The sequence below is a fragment of the Pelophylax lessonae genome (genome assembly GCF_965119305.1).
Source record: "Pelophylax lessonae genome assembly, chromosome: 12".
Taxonomy (NCBI): Eukaryota; Metazoa; Chordata; class Amphibia; order Anura; family Ranidae; genus Pelophylax; species Pelophylax lessonae.
In genome coordinates this window covers 157,536,170-157,558,492 of record NC_138779.1, presented here as the reverse complement: position 1 = coordinate 157,558,492, position 22,323 = coordinate 157,536,170, and positions in this window count along the sequence as shown.

The following is a 22,323-nucleotide window of genomic DNA, read 5'->3' as shown; positions in this document are numbered from 1 at the left end:
TCGCCCCAGTGTGAACGGGGTCTTAAAGAGATAAAAGACTATATATTCTCTTTAAAAAAAATATTTAAAATGACATTGCTAACATGTGTTATTATTTTACAGAGGAAACCTTTGGGTTGCCATCATTCTCTATCTGTACATGGAAATACAGAGCTTGTGGTAACCCATGCATTCCAACATGCCAAGATCCTTTGGGTACCAAATGCACGTTAACACTCAAGTGAGTAGTAGACTTTTTGCATTCCTTGAAACACAAAACTAAATGTAGACAGTTACAGTCTAATATATAATCAAAGTTCTGTAAAAGATAACCTTTTCTTGTTCAAATTATAATTGCTAAACTAGTTATAAAGGATTCTAATTTTTTGGGGTCTTGTGAAGTAAAGGAAGAGAGCTGAACAGATGGGGAGAAAGCTTGATGGCATCCTCTCCCAAGATGCACCTGGGAGGCAATGCGATGCTTAAGCTGTGTGATGCCAGGAAGTTCTGGGGATTTCCCATGTTTACTTTTATGATCGAGACCCACTTTAAATTCTAGAATGCTGATAATACTGGAAGAGTTGGTGCTGGTGGTGATCTTTATAGGTGTAAATTGAAGCCTAATAAAAGTGAAACATGATGCTAAACAAAGCAGAATTCATTAATCTAACATATTTAAAAATACAAATTAGTGCCGGGTCACACTTGTGCGATGCGGGAAGGTTGCCAATTCGCAGCCTGTTCCCGCATCGCAAACGCACCCCTGGCAGTTCACACTGCCATATGCGATACGCAGGGGGTGTCAATGAAATGTTGACGACACCCCCAGTTTGATTGCATATCGCAGTGCGATCTGACAGTTCGCACAGGATCGGATCGCACAAGTGTGAACCACTGTGCGATCCGATCCTGATGCGGCTGAAAAAAGGGTCATCTGCGACTTTTGTGCGGGTGCAGTGAGAATTTAGCCATACAAAGTGTATGGCTGAATTCGCACTGCACATCCGATCGCATGTAATGAAAGAGCAGTGCGCTCCGATATTACATGCGATTGCCGCACACGCTATAGTGTGAACCGGCACTTAATCAGATGCTAGATCGGGGGCCTTTGCAAAAAAGAATATATATATACAGTATATATATATATATATATATATATATATATATATATATATTCTCTATGTATTTTTCACTGGGATTGTTAACCTGTATTTATTCCAATATTTTAACATATTTAGAGGAATCATTCTATGAGAGAAAAATGGAGCTGCCAAGATTGTACTTTTCTTATAAAAATGGTAGCTCCATGGCTGTCATGCTAGTCTTTTTGCTTCAATATCCATCAATGATGCAAAACAAGTACGCAAACATACATAGTTACATAGTTAGTCAGGTTGAAAAAAGACACAAGTCCATCTGGCTCAACTAATAAAAAAAAAAAAACAGTAAAGAAAACCCAACCATACAATCCCATATACACAATCCTATACCCGCAGTTAATCCAGAGGAAGGCAAAAAAAACCCAGCAAAGCATGATCCAATTTGCTACAGCAGGGGAAAAAAAATCCTTCCTGATCCCCGGAGAGGCAATCGGATATTCCCTGGATAAACTTTATCTATAAATATTAGTACCCATTTATATTATGTACACCCAGGAAAGAATCCAGGCCTTTTTTAAGCAATCTAGTGAGCTAGCCAGAACCACCTCTGGAGGGAGTCTATTCCACATTTTCATAGCTCTTACAGTGAAGAAACCTTTCCGTATTTGGAGACGAAATCTGTTTTCCTCTAGACATAAAGAGTGCCCCCTTGTCCTCTGTGTTGACCTTAAAGTGAACAACTCAACACCAAGTTCACTATATGGACCCCTTATGTATTTATACATGTTGATCATATCCCCCCTTAATCTCCTCTTCTCAAGAGAGAATAAATTCAGGTCCTCTAATATTTTCTCATAGCTGAGGTCCTCCATGCCTCTTATCAGTTTGGTTGCCCTTCTCTGCACTTTCTCCAGTTCCCCGATATCCTTTTTAAGAACTGCTGCCCAAAACTGAACTGCATATTCCAGATGAGGTCTTACTAATGAGTTGTACAGGGCCAAAATTATATTTCTCTCTCTGGAGTCCATGCCTCTGTAAATACAAGAAAGGACGTTGCTTGCTTTGGAAACGGCAGCTTGGCATTGCATGCTATTATTAGGCTTATGATCTACCAGAACACCCAGATCCTTCTCCGCTATGGATTCCCCCAGTTCTGCTCCACCTAGTATGTATGATGCATGCATATTCTTAGCCCCCAAGTGCATAACTTTACATTTATCAACATTAAACCTCATTTGCGTCATAGTTGCCCAATAATACTGAGTTTTCTGATCTACACACTTTCTGCTTAGTGCCTGGAAAGTACTGAAGTCAGATGACAAAATAGCCAGCATTTTCAGAACTAGGATTCTAGCTAGCATTTTCAGATAAGGAAAGCAAGAGCAGCCTCTGTATTTCTCTTATGACAGGTTTACTTTTGCTGACTGCTGATTAAACTGATAATATTCATTTATACTAACTGAATGTGCTTTATTACTGCTGTAGAGTTGAAGGCTGCTACCCCCTTTGTGCCCCCGGAATGGTATTTGATGAAGTGACCCATCGCTGTGTACAGTTCGAGGACTGTAAGTAATATACAGGTTCTCTGTGTTATAGATTTCAAAGTTTGGAAATATAGAAATGTAATTTAGGGATGTTTTTAAAATATACAATGAGAAATACAATATTGTCATAGTGATGTTTTCCAGTTAATCTGCTTGCTGAATACTTCTACTTTGACTAGTAATAAAGGCACAGACACAAATCTATTACGATATGTAGAATTCATTTTTATCTCTTTTAGGCTGTCATACCAACATTCATTAAAAGCATAGCTATTTTTTCATGTAAAGCACATAAGTAACTTATTACCTTTTCTAATTAATTTCAGGTATCAATCTGCCTCCTGTGACGCTGCCTCCCCAGACTCCACGACCTGAAACTCTACCTCCCCAGACTCCACCTCCTCAGACTCCACCTCCCCAAACTCCACCTCCCCAGACGCCACCTCCCCAAACGCCACCTCCCCAGACACCACCTCCCCAGACACCACCTCCTCAGACTCCACCTCCTCAGACTCCACCTCCCCAAACTCCACCTCCCCAAACTCCACCTCCCCAGACACCACTTCCCCAGACACCACCTCCTCAGACTCCACCTCCTCAGACTCCACCTCCACAGACACCACCTCCTCAGACTCCACCTCCACAGACTCAGCCTCCTCCTCCACACAGTACTCCTGAGCAGGTACAACTTTTATTTTTACTTTATATGTATATATGAAAAATAATTATTTCAGTTTTATTTAATTACATTTGAATTTCTTTCAAATGAGAGTAGATAACATTCAAAAGTAGTAAAATAAACATAAAGGTAAATGATTAATGATATCAACCAATCAGTCCTAGCAGCCCAATGTAACAAACCAGATATCTGTTTTACTTGTCTGAACTATAACAGACCTATCAGTTGTTAGTCATGATGTGCCAACATTGGTTGGATCCATATTGTGTAATATGAAGTTCTATGGTTCTATGAGTCCTATGGTCATGACATACACTTTCTTTCTATAACCTCAGCATTATAAGAGCAATAATGACCCTTCCCAGAGTAGTCACATTTATTTTTTAGAGCAAGGCACATTGCATGTTGTAAAACAATTTTAAATACCATGGGAATTTAAAATGTTTGACTTTTCTGTGCTTTTACCTGCCATTTTTCAAGTTGTTTATATGGTCCCTTTGGGTGCCATTTAGCACATCCTAGGTGCTTTGCAAATCAATAAGACAATGTTGTCTTTATAAATGTCATTTTTAATTTCAGTAACATGTTTACAATGCATTTTAAACTTCTGTTTCATGTGTTTTTTTGTACACTTACCTTTAAACATGGTTCACACCCACGTGGTTGCACTTGATGCAGTTTTCAGGCACATTTTGTGGTGCATTTTTGAACATGCGTTTTTGATGCGTTTTGCATTTTTGGTTTTTTATCTATTTAAAAAACTGTGTATAGCTGGTTGTTAAGGTGCCACGTCCTTAACAATGGATGACTCATCAGCAGCGGTCAGCGGGATTTTCTGCTGACAGCTGAATGTAAAGAAAGCATTGCCAGCAAAAAAAAAATCCTCAAAACAATGGCATGTCCCTCCCCAAGTCTATACCAGACTCTTATACGAGCACACAGCCCAGAATATCAGGAAAGGGAGGGGACAAGTGAGCGGCCCCCCTCCTGAACCATATCAGGCCACATGTCCACAACATGGGGAGCTCTGCCCCCCCCCCACCCATGACTTCCTCATGTTGATGAAGTCAAGGGCCTCTTCCCCACAACCCTGGGCTCTGCAGCCAGGGGGGCAATCAGGATCTGGAAGCCCCCTTCAACTAGGAGGCCCCAAGATCCCACATCCCCATGTGAATGAGTATGGAGTACATAGTACCCCTACCCATTTACCAAAAAAGTGTAAAAGAGAATAAATTACAAGAGTTTTTGTCAAGTCCTTCATTACAAAAATTAAAAAACAATGTCCGCTGATGTAGATCCATTATCAATTACAGACCCAGAAGAAAAAAAATGCTCCGCTCATGACAAACGCTCCTGTGGTCTGCCTGCTTTGCCATTTGACATTTCTTAAATAGCTAAGGAGCGGGGCCAGCCGAGAACATCACCTGGTGGCACCACCCCATGTGACATTGGTGGCCCAGCCTGCACCGGTCGATGACATCACAGGGGTGATGTCCTCGGGTTGCCCCACCCCTTAGCTATTTAAGAAATCTCACTTGGTGGAGCAGGCGGACTGAGGGAGCATTCGTCGCGAGCTGACCTTTTTTTTTTGGGGGTTCAGCGAAGGTGGTGGGCGTTGTGATAGAAGATGGATCTACATCAGAGGAAAATTGTTTTTTTATTTTTTAATAAAGGAATTGTCAAAAAAACTGTCAAAAATTGTCAGAAGATCCCCAAACCACAAAGCACCCCCCCCCCATGTTGAGGGCAGGTGGCCTGATATGGTTCACTCCCCACCCCCGCCCCTCCCATGTTGAGGGTATGTGGCCTGGTATGATTCCCCTCCCTTTCCTTCATGCTCAGATAAGGGTCTGGTATTGTACCTACATCTTCTGGTGCAGGTGTCAATAGCTTATTACTGACACCCACTCCAGATTGAAACTCTTGGATGCAGTGCGTGAAATGTGCACAGAACGCGGGTTTCTCGCATCACCTTCTGGTGTGAACTGGCCCTAGTCATTGGCCTAGAGAAAGGAAGGAGGGAATCCCCAGTGCTGCACATCCACAGGGTAGTGTGATGGTGAAAGAGACAACCTCAGCCTGGGCTCCTGCCGTGTTGGGGATTATAAAAGCATAATTGGTAGTCACTCATAAGGGCTGGAAGGTGTATGTAGTTGATCATTCTTGGCTGTTAAGTGGGGATAATAGAGTGAAATGTGGAAAAAGGAAAAGAAAAAGGATGTGTGGTGAGTAAAAAATGTAAACTGAAAATCAATATAAGACTGGAAAGTGGTAAAAATTAAGAATGTGAATGGGTTATAAAGATGAATGGTGCAAAAAATGGGGAAATTAAAATGGAAGTGAGGATACAGATAAAAATACAAATAAGAATAGATATGAAAAAAATATAAATTAATAAAATAAATTAGAATTAAATAAAATTAAATAACACTAAAAATAAAAATAATAAAAAAAAAACAAAGAAAAAAAAATGTAATAAAGTAAAAAAGAAAAATGTGAATGAATATTAGAATAAAACATGTAGAAAACAGGTATGAATATGAATGTGAAAAGTATATTGTAATATAAATATAAATAAGGATGTGAAGAGAAACAATAAGAAGAATAGATGGTGTATGAAGAGGATGGTAAAAGATAAAAAACGTGAGTGCAAAAGCCACTCTTTTGCACTCACGTTTTTTTCCACACGCACTGTGTGGAAGAATGTGCCGAGTGAAAAGAAATGATGGGTGGTGCAAAAATATGTATGGGATAAGGAAAATGGATAGATATGAGTTGAAAAAGAAGTTTATGGGGAAGTTAGGGAAAAAGAGTGGAAAATGGGAAATAAAAAACAGCTATTTAGAATGAAGTGAGACAGCCCAGCTCTATATATATATATATATATATATATATATATATATAAAAATATTTGCTCATAGGACAAAAAAATCTAGTAGCTTATACTCCCTATTAAATGCATTAAAAGTGATTGGTGATCTAGGAATTTTTTGATACCTTGCAACATTGTATTGAATTTTGGGCTTAATGATGCTCACCAGTGCTTGTTATAACCATGTGAGGTTCACTAGCTAACAAATGCTTGAGTATACATCATGTATACAGATATACTAGGAAAAGAATAGTAATTCTTTCTTCTTTGTATATTGTTTCCAGAATTGCGAAGGCAGAGTGTGTCCCCCTGAACCTGACTGCTTCATGCAAGGCTCTAGGAAGGTCTATACCACAGCAGAAGATCCTTGCTGCCCAGAAGTTGATTGTGGTAAGTGTTGACATTAAGCAAACTGCTTTTCTTAAGCAATGGACAGAAGGCCACTGCTGACTCCCTTCAATACAAGCTAAGCTGTCATGATGATCTCTGGCTTTGTTCATTTTGGAGTCACTGAAATGGGAATAAGCACGCGGTTCACAAGTTCTCACGGCACTGACTGTGTACTTCTTCCAGGTCAGTGACTCACTGACTAAAGGGGGAGACTGACGTTAACATTTTCAGAAAGAATTCAGGAATTGTAGCCTCCATGATCCTTTCATGAAAGATTAGATCTGCTATACTTTGTTCATGATGAACAAAAGTGTTTATCTGCAAAACAGCAGCAATATGGAATGAGGAAAACACATATACAATAACTTCTGCATTCTTGTATTATGTTTGAAGTGTTTTGCTTTGTTGAAGATCATTTCTTTTTTTAGTGATGTACACATTTGCTGATTGACACAGATTAGTCTGGGGAATTGTTCAGGATGTGTCTGTCACATCAGAGGTTTCAGATGATTATGGTTTCCTTGGGCTTTGCAGGTGGTTATTCTGGAGGAGGGGATTGACTAGGAAGGGGTAGGACCAGGGGCGGACTGATAACCCATGGGGCCCCCGGGCAATATGAGATCATGGGGCCCCCCTGTGTCCATGTCCATGAGTACACATGTTGCAGCAGGAGTTAAACCCCCTGTTGCTTTTGGTGGGTTATCGTGACCCATTCAAGTGAATGAGGCCCACTCGGCAAACACCCTGCAACCATGTGCAATGCATATAGTTTCAGCATGCTAGTGTGTGATTCAAGGAGTTGAAGCAGGTGATGAGGAGGCAATACAACGCCTTCTCATTGCCTACTTTAACCCTTTTTTTTTGCTGTACTGCACAAGGTTGCACAGCCTTTGCAATGCAGCCCCATTCACTTGAATGAGTTATGCTTGGCAGGTGCTACACCTGCCAAGCGTGACAGGACATATAATTCCTGATGCGGCTGCAACATGTGTACACCCCTGGCCCTTGCAGTTAAAGGGGGTGTGGTGGGGGTGAGTAAATACAGGGCTCAATTCTGAGGTTTTCCTGCCCCCAAACTGCAAATTTAAACAGGCCCTTCCTGTCCTGAACACCTTATCACAGTTGGTGTTAAGGGGACCCCTTGGATGAGGACAGAGAGGGACCCCTGAGATAAAGACAGAGAGTGACCCTTGGAATAATGACAGAGAGTAGCTCCTGGGATAAGAACAGAGAAGGACCCCTGGGATAAGGACAGAGAGGGGCCCCAGGGATGAGAGCAGAGAGGGGGAGCCTTAGGATGAGAGCAGAGAGGGTCCTGGAATGAGAACAGAGAGGGGGTCCAGGGATGAGAGCAGAGAGGGGGTCCAGGGATGAGAGCAGAGAGGGGGTCCTGAGATGAGAGCAGAGAGGGGGGTCCTGGGATGAGAGCAGAGAGGGGGTCCTGGGATGAGAGCAGAGAGGGGGTCCTGGGATGAGAGCAGAGAGGGGGCCCTGGGATGAGAGCAGAGAGGGGGCCCTGGGATGAGAGCAGAGAGGGGGTCCTGGGATGAGAGCAGAGAGGGGGTCCTGGGATGAGAGCAGAGAGGGGGGTCCTGGGATGAGAGCAGAGAGGGGGCCATAGGATGAGAGCAAAGAGGGGGCCATGGGATGAGAGCAGAGAGGGGGCCCTGGGATGAGGAGAGAGGGGGTCCTGGGATGAGAGCAGAGAGGGGGGTCCTGGGATGAGGAGAGAGGGGTCCTGGGATGAGGAGAGAGGGGCCCTGGGATGAGGAGAGAGGGGTCCTGGGATGAGGAGATGGGGGTCCTGGGATGAGGAGAGAGGGGCCCTGGGATGAGGAGATGGGGGTCCTGGGATGAGGAGAGAGGGGCCCTGGGATGAGGAGAGAGGGGCCCTGGGATGAGGAGAGAGGGGGTCCTGGGATGAGGAGAGAGGGGCCCTGGGATGAGGAGAGAGGGGGTCCTGGGATGAGGAGAGAGGGGTCCTGGGATGAGGAGATGGGGGTCCTGGGATGAGGAGAGAGGGGCCCTGGGATGAGGAGATGGGGGTCCTGGGATGAGGAGAGAGGGGCCCTGGGATGAGGAGAGAGGGGTCCTGGGATGAGGAGATGGGGGTCCTGGGATGAGGAGAGAGGGGCCCTGGGATGAGGAGATGGGGGTCCTGGGATGAGGAGAGAGGGGCCCTGGGATGAGGAGAGAGGGGCCCTGGGATGAGGAGAGAGGGGGTCCTGGGATGAGGAGAGAGGGGTCCTGGGATGAGGAGATGGGGGTCCTGGGATGAGGAGAGAGGGGCCCTGGGATGAGGAGAGAGGGGCCCTGGGATGAGGAGAGAGGGGGTCCTGGGATGAGGAGAGAGGGGCCCTGGGATGAGGAGAGAGGGGCCCTGGGATGAGGAGAGAGGGGGTCCTGGGATGAGGAGAGAGGGGCCCTGGGATGAGGAGAGAGGGGGTCCTGGGATGAGGAGAGAGGGGGTCCTGGGATGAGGAGAGAGGGGTCCTGGGATGAGGAGATGGGGGTCCTGGGATGAGGAGAGAGGGGCCCTGGGATGAGGAGATGGGGGTCCTGGGATGAGGAGAGAGGGGCCCTGGGATGAGGAGAGAGGGGCCCTGGGATGAGGAGAGAGGGGGTCCTGGGATGAGGAGAGAGGGGCCCTGGGATGAGGAGAGAGGGGGTCCTGGGATGAGGAGAGAGGGGGTCCTGGGATGAGGAGATGGGGGTCCTGGGATGAGGAGAGAGGGGCCCTGGGATGAGGAGAGAGGGGGTCCTGGGATGAGAAGATGGGGGTCCTGGGATGAGGAGAGAGGGGTCCTTGGATGAGGAGAGAGGGGTCCTGGGATGAGGAGAGAGGGGCCCTGGGATGAGGAGAGAGGGGTCCTGGGATGAGGAGAGAGGGGTCCTTGGATGAGGAGAGAGGGGCCCTGGGATGAGGAGAGAGGGGGTCCTGGGATGAGGAGATGGGGGTCCTGGGATGAGGAGAGAGGGGTCCTGGGATGAGGAGAGAGGGGGTCTTGGGATGAGTGGCAATCTGCACCTCTTTGATTTGGGGAGAAGGGGCAGTAAGAGAACATGTGCTGGGGGGTGCATTTGGAGGGGAGAGGTCAGAGTTGAAATTCCCCTCACACCACCTCCTCACCTTCTAGCACAAGTCATCCCCCCTCCAAAAGCATCCCCCTAGCATATGCCCCTGCCCCCATCACTTCTCCATATGTGCATCCTTGTTATCTGTCCCCCCTTCCGTATCCATAAACTATGTACAGTACATACCTCAGATAATCAGTGCAGCTCTTGAAGTTAATGCCCCTCCTCCCCGGCTACTCCTCCTCCCCCTGTCTGTGTACTTCAGAGCCGTGGAGGAGGATCCTTGGTGAGCTCTGTGTACTGTGCAGGCATCAGTTGGGGGAGAGATGTAAGTGTCAGCTGCTGCAGAGGGACGATCGCTGCGTAAGGGAGCCCAGGCACCCTGAAAGAGATGCAGGGAAGGTGTCCTGAGTGCCCACGCTAGTGTGTCTCTGTCAGGCCAGTTACCGGAGCTCAGCGCTGGAACTTGTTCTGGCACTGGGCTCCGGGATCATCACAGATGCTTTGGAAGGTAGGTGCCAGGAGCCTTTCATGGGGCCCCCTACTAGCCCCGGGCCCTCGGGCAGTGCCCGAGTGCCCTAATGGTCAGTCCGCCCCTGGGTAGGACACATCTAAATACATGAAATAGCTAAAAAATTGTTTGTTTTCTCCCAGTATGTGACCCATGCAGTCCGCCACCAGACTGTGGACCTGATGGCCAACTCAGCAAGTCTATTGACCCAGAAACCCAGTGTTGTTTCCAATACAACTGCACTGGTACTAATAGTAAGTCTGTGTCTGATGTGGATTCATGTACAGTATGGAAATAGTATTTTGAAAACTTATTATAAAGTGTGTGTAGCAAGATACTGTATAAGATATTCTTTCACCATTAAAATGGAAGTAAATAGATTTATGCAAAGCATTATTACAAGAGTACTTACTTTGCATCTCCATGTATTGTTGACCTTTCAGACAAATAGCATATTGTATAAATACATATAACTATAAAATATAATAACTGTTTACTATATTAAACGGAATAATTAGTAATACATTTTTTTTTGTTTTATTTTTGTAGGTAAACCAACAATACCAGTAAGTCATTATAATATCTGTCTATTGTGTAGAATCAACTATAAATATTTTCAAAGAGTAGTTACACACTTACCAACTTACTTTCAGGGTATATTTTCATAAAAGTGTTGGCTCTACCCTTAACCATCATTGTCATGCAGTAATGCAACCCATCATTCCCCCTTACCTCGGCCTAGATTTAGTGAAGCCTAAACCATTGGGCTGCGAAGAAGTAAAGTCTGCTATGCCTATCTGTGTTATGCCTATCAGAGTCTGTTGGCAAGCAGCTATTTGGTTTGTGGATTATATACATGATTACTTGGCTGTTAATAGTTTGGAGATTTCTGCCCTGTTTCTTAGTAGTACTATTAGTTTATAACTTAGACTGGTCACACCTTTTACAATCTAATTGTACAATATATTTAGTCTGAATGTGCAAAATTCTAAATAATCTACATTAATAAGTAGGGTTGCACCAATACCACTTTTTTAAGTACAAGTACCAATACTTTTTTCAAGTACTTACCAATACCCATTATCAATACTTTTTTTTAATGTCATGTGACAGTTTTCAAAGCACAATACAAACTAATGATATCTCCATGGCACTGATGAGGAGGCACTTATATGCAGCACTAATGGGCACTGATAGGCGGCACTGATGGGAACTGATGGGGTGGCATTGATGAGGGGGCACTTAAATGCAGCACTGATGAACACTGAACTGATAGGTTGCACTGATATGCAGCACTGATGAGCACTGCTAGGTGGCACTGACTGATGGGCACTGGTAGGTGGCACTGATGGACACTGATAGGCGGCACTTATGGGGAAATTTCACTATATGGCCTGGGTGTAACAAGATGCACCTTCTGACTGCAGGCTTAATGCGGCTCAGTGCTGGGTGTACCAAGGTGGGCATAGCAGTGTTCTGACGGAATGTCACTTCCGTTACCGAACCTGACAGGTGGCCGATTCTGACAGAACACCTGGCATTTGTCGACATAGCAGCTGCACCCCTGCCTTGTTCAGCTTTCTGCCAGCGTGTTGGTGACTTCCTGTCTTCTCTCCGCCCACTGACTTCCGGGAGTGATGCCTCTTCACTCCTGGAGGTATTGGATTAAACATCAGAGCATTTGCACATTAGTATTGGTATTGGTGCAACCATATTAATAAGAAACATTGGATAATAACTTGACAATATTTAAAATGTGCTTAGATTAAAATAAATTTTAGTCTTGCCAAAAGCCAAGACTAATCAGTTTATGCTGATTTAATTGAAATGTTAGTCAAGCTACATGCCTCACCATTAATACTTTTATTATTTTGTCCACAGCCTCCAGTCCCTGGCACAACACCGGTAATTTCTTCTTATATGAAAAAATAAAGAAATAATATTGGTCTAATTTAGTAAACAGTTCTTAATTTCTAATTTACTCAAAAGGTGAAATCCTGCTGGTTTTCTCTCTCTGCGCTATAACTGAGTTAAATGTTCTTTTGTGGGGGGGGGGGGAGTGAGTACCAAGTTTTATCTGTACCTACTCATACTTCTACATTCCTCACCTAGGCAAGGGGGATGTACCTTGCCCTGCCCCCTCCCAAAGCCTCCTGGTACACATTGCACATCCCAGGAGGCTGCAGGTCCATTCACAAAGCGCTGAGTGAGCTTGCAAATAAGCAATGGGAAGCCTGTGATGGTTCCTGAGAAAGCCACAGATGACTCCTTCATCCAAAATGGCAACACTGGCAACCTGCAGCAGTTAGAAGAACTGGCTGCAGGAAGACAGCACTGGACCCCAGGCACTGTTAAGTGGCTGATTTTTAAAAATCAGCAGCTAGTGTTCCGCTTTATTTGTGAATTCTTAAAGTGTATATAAAACCCCAATTTTTTTTATAGGTTTGGATAGAGTAGAACAAAGTTAAAACATTAAAACCTCTGTCAGGTTTTTCTTTTTTTTTTTTGCTGTATATTTCTTTTGCAGAGAATTCCCATCACCTCCTGTCAGAGACGCAACAGGATGTGAGATAATTCTCTTGAAAGCAAGGCAAATCCAGTTGTCAGGTGTCCCCATTCTCATTTTCCCATCGCCTCTTGTTCCTGTGAAAACTCTAAACTTTGGATTTGCCACTACTTTCTTTACTAGACGCAATGTTCACCAAGACAAACAGAGACGGTGAATCTTTCCAGCAATACATCTTTAACAAATCCCCATACACATTAAATAGAGTATCTTATACATAACCTACATTTTGTACTGATGAATTAATGCTGATTGGTTGCTGTTAGATACTTCGTTAAGAATTACCAATTAAGAATGAAGAGCCCATACTGAATGTGACAGTATATTAGTGTTCAGTGGGCTAACGAAAGTCCCCCCATTCCTGTGTCAGTATGCTAAAGAAAAACGATATCTTTGGTGTCTGGTCATTAAAGAAAGATCTATCATTGGTATTTTGTGGGATAAAGAAAGCCTCGTCATTGGTTTGCACTAGTTTAATTGCTTGAAGAAGCATTCAGTGCCCTCCTGTCTCGATGATGTCATTGCCGGAACTATGTAGGCACCATTGAACAAGAGATAACTTTTGGCACTCAAACATAGGGTATGCCTATGGGACCCTAGGATTCCAGGGACAGACACACCGTAGCTATGTTTCAGAACTGGGTTCTGGAGCGAGCCTGTGGCTGCAAAATTATAGTGTACCTGTAATCTTATCTGTTTAGTTTAAAGAGAATTGGGAAGTTATATTAGCATCTAGGTCCCATTTGACCCATTAGCAGACTTTCAGAAGTGAACATAAATGTTGGCTTATTTAACCCTTTAGTGTAACTACTGTGCTTTCCTTGTAATTAATATTTACCCCTTAAAGTGGTTGGAAATTCAGAAAGTTTTTTATCTTAAGACATTCTATGCATTAAGGTTAAAAAAAACCTTCTGTGTGCAGCAGCCCCCTTTAGCCCCCCAATACTTACCTGAGCCCATCTAGTTCCAGCAATGTTGTACAAGAGACTTAGCTGCCCGTGACTCCCTTCCTCACTGGCTGAGGCAACAGCGTGTTGCCATTGGCTCCTGCTGCTGTTAACCAAAGTCAGTTAGCCAAAAAAGAGAGAAAGGGGTGGGGCCAAGCTGCTGCTCCATGTCTGAATGGACACAGGGAGCTGCGGACCTGCTCGGGTGACCCCATAGCAAGCTGCATGCTGTGGGGGGGGGGGCAACTAACAGGAGGGAGGAGGCCAGAAGCACTAAAGAGGGACAAGAGAAGAGGAGGATCCAGGCTGCTCTGTGTAAAACCACTGCACAGGGCAGGTAAGTATAACATTTTTTTTTTTTTTTTAATTGAGACTTTAGTATCATTTTAAACTTCATTGTAATTGTGTTCCTCAAAGTCACCATGTTTGAATGTGGTTTGTGAATCTATTACTTGTACCAAGACAGGGGAAATCCCAGTGCTTGTTGGCCTTCCTTCTGTTTACATATGCATGTGGGACCTACATGCACATTTGCTCGTGACCACAGGGGGATAGGGCGCTTTAACATTTTTTAAATTTTATTATTTATTTTATTACATTTTGTTTCAATGTACCTTTAAATTATTTATTTATTTTTTTATTTGGATAAATGTTATTGCTATCACAAGAGATGCACAACATCCTTTGTCATAGCATGGGCTATGGCAGGTCCTCTTTTTGGAGAGATCTGGGGTCTATTAGACCCCAGTTCTTTCCTCTGGCCTCCAAACCATCTGATCAATCCGAGGTAGATTTGATCAGATGCTTTCACAGCCGGTAATGGCTTGTTCACATCAGACTGAAACTGAAACTGACAAAATCCTCATTGCTTCCAATTTCTTACATCACACAGTGGGGGCGAACAATATCAGTACATCTCACAATGTCCCATGAACCAAATGCTGCCAGTCGAATCCAACTATACCAATAGCCTGGTAAAGTTGGTGGCTGTAAAAGTGATTCAGTGGATCTAGAGCAGCTTGAATCACTTTTTCATAAAACAGAATCGCCAGCTGAAAAAACTGATACTGGGATAATAGTTGTAGCCTTAATTATGATCCCGGTATAATGACTCCAACCTTAGACCTTTTATAAATGTATAAATGGGCTAAGGATGGGAAGTGGTTATTTCCATAGCACAAACAACAGCTCTTTCTGTAAGTTATGCAAAATGTGCCCGTTGTCGCTTCAATGACAAAATAATTTATATAACAGTGTCTAACATTTTTTTATTTATTTTTTTTTTTCATAGACCAAACCCATCCAAACACTACCTTCACCTCCAGTAAGTTGCACACGTTGTTACCTGTATAAATAAATATTTAATTGGATAAACTTCATTTACTGTCTGTCTGAATATATCCCCCAAAGATAAAGCATTTATCTACTAGTACATGTTCCTGGACTCCCGAAAATGTGGCCAAAAACGGCAAGCAAGGCAAAGGACTAGTCAACCAGTAGTGCATGCAGGCTTCCTGCAGCTGATCTTTTCCCCATTGCTGACACATAGATATTGTGTCTCTGGGTGGAAGTGGCCACCTGGAACAGATTTTTGCTTACTTGTGTCAGATATGCCTCCCATTGATTGGTGATCTGATAATTGTGGGGTAATGATCAGAAAAGAAGCAGGAGAGGTGAAATAATCCCAAATTCAGAGAATAAAGGAAGCAGAAGCAGGGAGATGCTTGGGTACAGCTTTTTCCAGTGCAACAATTCTATTCAAGCCTACGAGACAGAGGCAGCAGTGCCTTAGACCAGTGGTCCTCAACCCTGACCTACATGGCCCACTAACAGGCCAGATTTTCAAGATAACTGAAATACATCCCAGGTGATATAATTTGCTGCTCAGTGATTGCAGTACTCTAGTCTGCATCTCCCCAAGGTAATACCTAAAATCTGGCCTGTTAGTGGGCCCTGTAGGCCAGGGTTGAGGACCACAGCCTTATACAACCTCGCAGTGCAGAAATACAGCTATGAAACAGTGGTCACGTGTCAGAAATGCTTTATTCCAAGAGGAATTGAAGACAAAGAAAACATTTTTGCACACTGTTTAGACACAATAAACATGTTTTTGTTGTTACCTTAGATCATGTCAAATCTTTTTAAATTTAGGTTAATTTTATTAATGTATCCTCCTTTTCAAGTTAGCTTTGGATGGACTACTCTTTCACTTACTGCTAACTAGTTTTCTTGTAATGCGTGATTTTACTCATATATGTATGTACTTATGTATGTTTGTATTTTTTTTTCCAAAAGCCACCATGCTTGGATGTATTCTGTCCTCCTGTGTCTTGTAAAAAGGTGGATGCAGTTCCAGTGATAGTTGAACCTTCTTCTGCCACTCGCTGCTGTCCAGTTATTGAATGCCGTAAGTTGAATTATACAAACTAATGTATTGTAAGTTAACACCTTAAAGAACTTCCAGAACCATTTGTTTATAAATGTTTCAATGTATTCACACTTTTACTGCAAATCATAGCAGAGATGTCTTGAAACAGAAAGATTTACTTTAATTAAAATCCCAATAAGGGGGTTTATTCCCAATTTAAGGATAGTGAGCAGAGCCATGTAAGTCATTCTTTATGCAGTTGGATTAACTATGCATGTAGGCTTAAAATAATAATAATAATCCAAGCTGCCTATGTACGTCCATATCATGCTAATTTACCATCAATGCAGCATATGGAAATCATGACTTCTTTCACTTAGTAACACTTTGGGAGCAATAAAAAGTCTTACTAGGAAGGTAATAGTGAGGTGGAATTAAAGCTGAACTCAGGGCACAAAAAGACTGATCTCACCCTGCACCAGGAGAAATCCGAAGTGATCAGTCTTTACAGGAATCTCCTTCACCCACAATAGCTCCTGCAAAGTTTCACACTGGATTATGACACAGATCAGGAAGAAGTACACAAAACATAAGAATACACATGCCTCTTTTCTTTAGATTTTTTTAGTTTATCCCAGAGACCAGCTTTAAAAGAACCACAAAGCTTTGCACTTCATAATATTGATTGTTCTGGGTTCCTTAAAGCCTAACTCAGCATAATCTCTCTGGTTTATGCTTTACCGTTCACTTTAGAAAAACATTTTCTGGTTTATTGCATACAGATTTACTGTTCAAGGTGTTGTCTAGTCTATTAGCTTTCATATACAATTGACTGTTTTTTCTCTTTACATGCAGAATGCCAAGAGAAATGCAATATTCCCACATGCAGTGATGATATGGCTCCTCTACTGATTGGAAACCCTGAATTACAGTGCTGCCCAACACTTGAATGTCGTAAGTGTCTTTATAGCAGCAGAGTGATTGTAAGCAGAGGGAGCTTCATGGCAGACCTCATCTAAATAATAAACTGTCTATGCTGCCCTTAGAAACCATTCAGCTTTATTTTTTGCAATGCAAATTTCTCAAGTGACAGTAAGAATTCAAATGACTAATGCCAGTGCCATCTTAAGAACATTAAAGGGCCCCGGGCAAAGCAGTGCACTGGGGCCCTGCCTACACAATCACCCACGAGAAAAAAAAATGCAAATTATGGATAAGGCGATATTTATTGGTACAGTAGTGCCAGGCTAATGACAGCTTCCAAGTTCAGCGGCTGGGCCCGGTCAACACACACACACATGGATGGGAGTCAGACTTGACTGTCCTGTGTGTGCCTGTTCCCAAGTGACCTGACAGCAGCACAGGGCTGACAGGCGCTTGCCATCTGCTAAGTTCAGTGGCGGGATGCACATGGGAATCAGGGATTAATGCTTGACTGGGGCTGGGTCGCTGGGCAGGTAGGGCCCCGGGCAACTGCCCAGCGTGTCCATTCGGTAAGATGGCCCTGACTTATGCTCCTTATTAGTTGCACTTTAAAAGTGTAAAAGCCTGGCCTAGCCAATAAAGTATGATAATACCTGTACTGCTGCAGTGAGGAAGAATAAAACTGTCAGGTCTCAGTTGTCTCCAGAGTGAGGGAGAATGAAACAATCAGGTCTATGCTGCCCCCAAGTCTATGGATTATGTGGCACTCATCTCCTTGCTACACTCTTGCCACAATTCTTTTGCTACACCATTGCCATTGCCATTAAAAAGAGATTGCTATAGCATCAAGTCAGTTGAAGCATATCCATTAACAGGATTATTAATTTACTTTGAAAATCATAGTACTTTTCGATCATGTATGACTTGCTAGATTATATATGTGTTACAACATTTTATTCTGCTAGCTCATTATTAGTTTCTGAGTTAGGGAGGGGGGGGGGGGTGGTCACTCTTTGGCATCTTTGCCTGTTTGTCTCTGCTTTCCCAGTTAAACCCACCTGCTCCAGCCTTAAGTTTAAATATTGAAAAATGCAGACAGAGTAGCAATCTGTGACAGGGGTGTTGTCAGGATCTGCAAAAATAAATGTTTTTGCCTTAATTGCCATAAGTCTAAACATGCATGCTTTTGAGTGTGCAAGTGAAAATAAAAATTGCCTGTCGGAAAACTCATGCCTGAACATGTGACCTCCATCTGAAATCTGTTGGGAACCTTATTTCAGAAAGAAATTAGAGTGACACAAAGCAAATCAGATGTTAGCGTTCATAAGTCAGATAACTAAAAATAAGTAATGATTGGTTATTGTTCTATGTTACACTTTGTTTTCTTCAGTAGGCCTCTTTTTTGCTTTGGTAACATTTTCTGATGCTGATTTATGTACTAAGATTTTGTTTGTTTCTTTTTCAGCACCTCCACCAACACCACTTCCTGTAAGTATTCACCAGTCTAAAAACTTTATAGCCAATCCAACCAAACCTCATACTTTGATTTTAAATGGACATCACCTTTTTTAGGAGGTCCTCCAATGGCAAGATATTCCCACCATAGTTTCTGGCACATTCTCATGTATTGCTATCATAAAACTGAAAATGGGTGTCATGTTGGTAGCTGCAATGTGAGCATGACTCTCAAGTAATAGGGAAAGTAGTGAGGTGGGTTCAGGTAGAAGAGGAGTGGGGGGCTGGGGGGGCTGGGGGGGGGGAATATCTTATCATCAGAGTTTCCAAGGGAAAAAAAAATGGACTATCTGGCCACCATAATGCCCAAGAGAAATAAGAAACCATTCCAAAGTTGTTCATCCAATCTATATAATTTTTGGATGGACTGTTTCTTTAAACTATGTCTTTTTGGGAGGGAGGATTTCAAGAGATTAGCCATATTCATTGGGAAATTTGCATATGGTAATTATCATTAAAAGTAGATATTATTTTTTCAAAAATTCATTGAAATATGCAGAAACATTCTTTGCATTGTAAATATTTCTGTGCTGGCAAAGACCATATTTAGTATGATTACAAAATTTGAACTGGTATTAAAGATTTTTGGCAGCATTCACCTGATACCTAAATAGTCATGTGCTTGCAGTGCCATATTTTATGTCATTATGTATCTTATAGAGATTAACTGTTATAAGACCTTCATGATCCAGCTTTTACTAGTGCTTAGTAGGTATCTAAATGATTTTAACATAGACCCATTCTGACAATGGATTGAAAAAAGTAATTTCATACAAATCATACATGGAAGTAGAAGGAACAATAATGGTTAACCACAAAATGGGAAATGAACAATGATATATACATAGACTGTCATTTCTTACAATAAGATCAGCTGGGATCTGGTGATAATTGTGTAGTTCTCTACAGTGGCTATTGAGGAGAACAGGAAATGGAGGTATTAAAAAAAAAAAAAAAAAATAGTGTAGTGCCATCACCGAAGGAGCTACTGAACTTCGGGCCTATTCCCCAAAACAGCACCCACAGCCAGGTAACAGGAATTTTCCACACTCTTCAATTGGCTCAAGAACACAGTCTAGGGCTACTGCTAAAGCCTCTGTCTGCTACATTCCAGCTGACTTATGCTGCTCACTAGTGGGAGTAATGATGCAGCTGCACAAAAATGGCAAAAAGTTCTGGCAAACAAGTCAATGTTCAAGAGACAGCATCTGGCTGCATTGCACGGTATCTGCTCTTAGGCCCAAAGCAGAGATATTTGAGTGCTCCTGGCTGCCTTGCACTGCTCTTAAGCTGTCCCCTTAGGTCCCAGACATGTGCGGTATTGCACTACACTGTCATCTCTGTACCGCTTGGTGTGATGCTGGTTTCTACTCATTCAGTCACCTATAAGCAGTTTCTCAAATCCAGAAAGCTGCTGCATGGCCTCTCTACTGGACAGGCTGTTCCTGGCTTGATTTGATGTCTGCAGCTAAGCCTATGTGAGACTGGGCCGAGTGAAGACTTGAAGCTTTCCACTTCTCTCTCACTCTTGCTCTCTCTTGCAGCACAGGGGTCTCCTCCAGATGACTAGATCCCAGACTTTGCTCCCAGACTGTCAGTCTCTGGAGTATTTTTTTTTTGGTTGTTTCTCCACCTTCTGGGTCCTACCTAGTGAGGGATTGGTGGAAACTCCATAAATATTCATGCTGCAGCCTCTGTCCCTCCACCCACTACATTCTGGAAATATCCAGAGAGTTCCAGAAGACAGGGAAAAGTTACATAGCCACAGCCTTTGAGGCACCGCACAGCTTCCTAAACAAAATTAACACATGCTAAACTAGCAAAAGTGAGGGTTCTACACAAGTTTGACATAAAATACTCAGAACAAAAGGACTGAATTATTCAAATATCAATTTAATTTGAGAAAATATTGATTCCACAGCGCTGGGATGATTATTATTGTAAATTGAGCATTGCTATAATGTTAAAAAACAATGCAGTTAAAATACCTTAAACATCTTTATGTATTGGCTTTAACCACATAGCTTATTTTACCTAAATAGGTATATTGGTGATCATTTTACTTGATAACATGTCCCTATGACTGCTCTAATTGTACACCTCTTTCTATATTGCAGCCTCCATGTAGCCGAGTAACCTGCGCTCCTGAACCCATGTGTAATCAAAATGAATATAAGATTCAAAGTCAAACAGATGACCCTTGCTGCAAGCCATTCTTGTGTAGTAAGTGCTGATCCTTACTATTTTGTTTTGTTACATTCTTTATTTGTCAGTTAGAGGCTGATTTGCTAAGAATAAGGTGAAGCAATAGATGTTAGAATCCAAATTGCACCTAATTGAAACAATTAAGACTTGGATGTGGTGAACAGAGAAGTACCATCAAATACAGTAGGTGAAGCCTATTAGTAAATGTCAAGTCGGCATAGTCACCTTTATCCCAGGGGTAGGCAACCTTAAAGAGGTGGAAATCTACCTGAACAACACGGGAGAATTTAAAGAACATCGGGCACAGTGTTGCCTCCTCACACCTGATTTAAACCTCTCATTGCTGTAATACTGTGTCGCAATTGCTTGCATTGCATGGCAATCATGGCTTAAATTAGGCGGTGAAGAGGCAACATATTGCCTCTTCACCACCTATCAAACACACTCACATCGCTTTTCATAGGTACAACAGTGCCTTCTGCACTTATGAATGAGTCTTTTGTTGCATTCCGCAGCAGCACCCTTAGGGCATAGTTTCCAACATTTGAAAAAAATTGCCAGGGACACTTTGCAGCACAGCTATCAATTACTTACCACACCCACTTCCCTGAATCTCCGCCCACTCCACATAATTTATCTCCGCCTACTTATCATCAGATTATAGGGTCTACTCAATAAAGAGAGAATTACAGGAAATTGAAAAGGGAATTTCATATTTAAGGCCAAAGTAGCAGAGTTGGGATAATTCTCCCATTCAGCTGCACTACTTCTGCCAAAAGTTTAAAATTCGCATCACAATTCCCTGCAATTCTAAAGTTTTAAATGTGCTCAGGTGAGACCATACAAAAAATGTAATATGTAAATATAAATAAAGTGCAAGGTGTAAATAAGTACAATAAAACCTAATTATACACATTTGACACTTTATTCACATGTCATGTTTCCAGATATTTTTGTACATAAGATCATAAGATTGTTTCTTTCATCCTACATGATTTACATGATTGTGCCTGCATGTACCACCCCGCCACAATATTCGTATTGTGCGAAAAGCGGATTGTTTGGCTTATCTCTATTAACCAGGCAACACATTTTAGGGAAAAACAACAAAAGTATACGTATCTGTGCACTGTACAACATAAAATGGGAAAAGTTCAAGTCCCTGGGCAAAAATTTGTAAGTCATTGGGCATGTGGAGGGTACAAAGCAGGACATCTCACATTTGTGAGGGCTGCTTCCCTCAAATTGCTGACAAGCACATTCTTCATTGGCATCCGTCCAGTATTTCCCATCTATTCCAATGGCTCTAGTTTACCCAAGTGCAGTGTGTTTTTGTGAGTTAGCACCTGCTGGCATCATAACAAGCAGCGACTCGTCCCTGCCATCAACAGGGATTTACCAATAGCAGCAGAATTGAAACAACATATTAAACGTGTCACAAAAGAGCATGGGCCATTCATTCTGTCATGGAAAACCTCATGCCCAAAAAACAAAAAAAAAAAAATTGTGGCTTCACCCAAAATCACTAACACACCCTTATCTAAGCATACAGTCCTACAGCCCCCCCCCCCCCCACACCACACATACACACACACTTTTCATGTGTAATGTCAGCTCTTTGTTCACATTATGTGATACCTGATTGCAA